Source organism: Austrofundulus limnaeus, unplaced genomic scaffold, assembly GCF_001266775.1.
Source record: "Austrofundulus limnaeus strain Quisiro unplaced genomic scaffold, Austrofundulus_limnaeus-1.0 Scaffold467, whole genome shotgun sequence".
Lineage (NCBI taxonomy): Eukaryota > Metazoa > Chordata > Actinopteri > Cyprinodontiformes > Rivulidae > Austrofundulus > Austrofundulus limnaeus.
In genome coordinates this window covers 344,920-348,521 of record NW_013952869.1, presented here as the reverse complement: position 1 = coordinate 348,521, position 3,602 = coordinate 344,920, and the positions used below count along the sequence as shown (strand labels likewise).

The 3,602-nt window shown below is 42.5% G+C and overlaps 1 long non-coding RNA gene across 1 annotated transcript; it reads right to left on the bottom strand.

Annotated features, from left to right (window-relative positions):
* Positions 1-1,651: 1,651 nt before the first annotated feature.
* LOC106529802 (uncharacterized) lies at positions 1,652-2,769 on the bottom strand. The gene is made up of 2 exons (XR_001311680.1): positions 1,793-2,769; positions 1,652-1,720 (listed from the first exon to the last, which is right to left on the bottom strand). It is a non-coding gene; the product is annotated as an uncharacterized LOC106529802 (long non-coding RNA).
* Positions 2,770-3,602: the final 833 nt, after the last annotated feature.

Genomic DNA, 3,602 nt, shown 5'->3' with positions numbered 1-3,602 from the left:
GCAATAAAAGGTTTCTATTATAAAATTTCTGGGACCATTTGAATTTTTCTGTTAATGCGTCGATTTGGTCTTAAATGTCATTACTAATGGTCTTAAAAGGTCTTAAATTTAACTTACTGAAACCTGCATGAACCCTGATTTTTACCAACAGTTGTTTTACGTGTCTTAAAAAATAAACACCATAAAGGAGGACACTCAGGCTAACCATTAGTTTTACTCATTATGCTGTTTCATAAAACGTTTAGTGAAATGAGTGCAGACGCCAGCCTGTCACTTTTCTGCCTCTGGTTTTCCATAAATCACTGGTGGAACGGACCACCTCCTGCATATCCTGACCTGTCAGAACTGAAGCAAACAATGGAACTAAAGGAGGAGTGGAGAGGACTCAGCAGAGTGTCTGCCTTGTATCCTTCATTTTCTAAATCTGATGAAATAACTCAGTTAAGCTAACCTTCTGGTTAGCATCATCACCACTGATCTTCCCTCTGGAACACGTTTGTTGTTGTTAAAACGCCCAACTGGGTGGACCCCTGCTGTTTGTTATAACTTCATCACAGTCTTTAGCTGCTGCACCTGCTAACATGTCAACATAAAGGCTCATCAGTGCTGAGTTGGTCCTAACTACTGACAGAACATCATTTTAACAATCAGCCAAACCACTCATTTAAAGACAGGTTAAAGGTTACAGTTTAAGTTAGAGTGGAGTTAAGGTAGTTAAAACTGTAAAGAGCATGTGTTTTCAGTGACCCTAACAGGACAACATGGGTTCACTTTCTGAAACCTGGAACTACGCATAAACACAGTCCATCACTATACAGAGTCCAGTAAATAAAGACTGGAACACCAGTATGTCTTTTTATTGATTACATTGTTTTTACATCAACCCATGAAGAAAATGTTCAAACACTGTCTCCCATAGTTTGCTGTAAAACTCAGAGTGGAATATATATTTATGCAGATTATTGGTAAGGAATTTGACCAGCTTTTTGAAGCTTTTAAGGGTAGAACAGAGTCTTAGAGCCTTAAGATAGAATAATAAACCTTAAGTTTCTTGTTTCAGTTGTTGATTGATTTGCCTGGGTGCAGTGTGCAAACTCTTCATCCATCGCTGCCAATGCTGACATTTAAAACTAACGCTGAGTGCTACATCTAAACCATGCACTAATGAACTAAATAAGTAGATAAAATTGTAGCTGCTTCAGAAACAGGCTGATCCATGAAAAGGGAAGTAATGTCAGCGTGCAGCAGTGAGGCAGTTAATTTCATAATGAGTCACTGGGTAAGATTAAAGCAGGATGGATTGATCAAGTTGTTAAAAAGTCAGTGAGAAACACAGAGAGCAGCTGACAGCTCCTTCTGCTCTCCACCATGTTTCTGCTCCTTCAACACTGACAACACTCGTCCTTCTTTATCACCTACTGTCTTTCCTTTTTCTGTCTCACCAATGTCTCATTCTCACATTATCTAATCTCTCATCTCTTCCTTTTACCTCTTATTAATGTGTGTAAGAGAACTGTAGAGCCTCTGTGATCAAACCTCCAACAGAAAACATTTCATCTGGATTTTTGTTTTACATTCTTGGTAGTCGAACAACTTCAGATGAATGTAATGAATGAATTATTGAGTTCCACAGAAATGCCAAACACCTGAGCAGTTTTAAGGGTTTTATTAACAAACAGGCAGCTGGATCTGGATCGACACGTCAAGGGAACCAGGAGTTCTAAACAGGAGAGGATCAGATTAGGTTGGATTAAACAGAAGGACAGATCTTACATAAAACTGAGCCACTAACCTTTTAAGGGAACGCTTGGTCCTTAGTGAACTCTTGATAGACGTGGAAAGCATCGGGTGGAGACCGGCGACACTTCTGTGTTTAGTGAGAAGCCTCCGGTGGGACTTGGAGATCCAGGGGGATCTGTGGGACAGGCGGGGGTCATACACAGGCAGACTGAGAGCAGAACCAGGTTTGGACGAGCAGACTTAACTCGAGGTCGGGGCAGACAGGCGGTGGTCGAAATCCGAGGATCAGATGGCTGAACAGGTCCGACAGGGAGAGAGACAGAAGGCAGAGATCCAGAGTCCAGAGCGGGGGTCAAAACCAGGAGTTCAGAGTCTGAGGCAGTACCATTCAGGGGCAAGGCGGGAGACGTGGAACCAGTGAGGAGAAACAAGGTTGAGACGAGGCAGGCATGACGTGACATGAATGCTGGACTATTACTAGGAGAACTGTTCATAAATCTGGCACTGGAGCTGTGGGAGAGTGGACCTTAAATACTGGTGACAACAGGTGAGTGGTATGATGCTGATTATGAGTTTCTGTGACGGGAGGGGTGAAACAATGAGGCAGTGAGTAATTATGACATGACTTTGGTTAAAGAACAGACGTGGTTCATGACAATGACGTGTAATTCGTCAAAAATAGTTTAAAAAAACTTGACACTGTGTGACAACTTGGCCTCGACAAATGAAGAAAAACTGGCAGACTACAAATGGTCTTTTCATGGTCTTCAGGTGAGACGGACTCCATACTAGCTAGTGGGTTGTTAGCATGTAATGAGCTCATGGGTGGAGCATGGTGGCAGTGGTTTCCTGACATGCAGCCTGTACACTGCTGAAGTTTGCTTGTGGAGAATTTGAATCAGGACTGGCTCTGTTGGCCAGGATTGTGAACAAACATCAGTGTAGACCTTGATATCCAACAACAATAGCCAGTTTCTCTGGGGGTTCAATAAGCTGTCTATTCTATTCTATTCTATTCTATTCTATTCTATTCTATTCTATTCTATTCTATTCTATTCTATTCTACAAACAGGTCCAATGAAGTTGGGACATTGTATGAAATATAAAGAAAAACAGATTTTAATGATTTACAAATCATTTGAACTTATATTCAATTGAATACACAACAAAGATATTTATTTTCAAACAGATAAACTTCATTGCCCGTCTGTTTTCTTCCTCTTATCTGGGGTCAGGTCTCTGGGCAGCAGTCTAAGCAGAGACCCAGACTTCCCTCTCTCCAGCCACTTGGACCAGCTCCTCTGGGAGAATTCCAAGGTGTTCCCAGGCCAGCTGAGAAACATAGTCCCTCCAGTGTGTCCTGGGTCTTCCTCTGAATCCCTCTGGTTAGAGATGGTTCACAGAGCGCCCCCCCCCCCCACCTCAGAGTGTATCCACTCTAACCTGATAGGGTACCAGCAGCTGTCAGAATGGCGCTGCACTGCACCAGCCACTTTAATTGGCTAGTATGGCTGTGGTCTGCAAAGTGGAAGAGACACACACACACACCCTCCCTGCAGCCCTCCTCCAGACTTTTTATATATAATTAGTGGAATGCTCCCATTTCTCCCCAGCTGCTGAGATCTGGGGAGATTCCAGCAAACAGGGAGGGAGGAAGAGTGGCAGAATGAGTCACACACCAGCAAGCTTTTTTAAAAGTTTGCACAGAAGATAGGGCTGCATAAAAACCCCTTTTCAGTGTGTTCAGATGTAGAGAGGAAATAAATAAGATTGTTAAGAGTTAGTGTTAGAGGGAACATGTTCAAAATCCACTGTTTTAGCTGTTAAAAGCATTTTGGTGTGTACTTAGAGTCTGTAGCAAC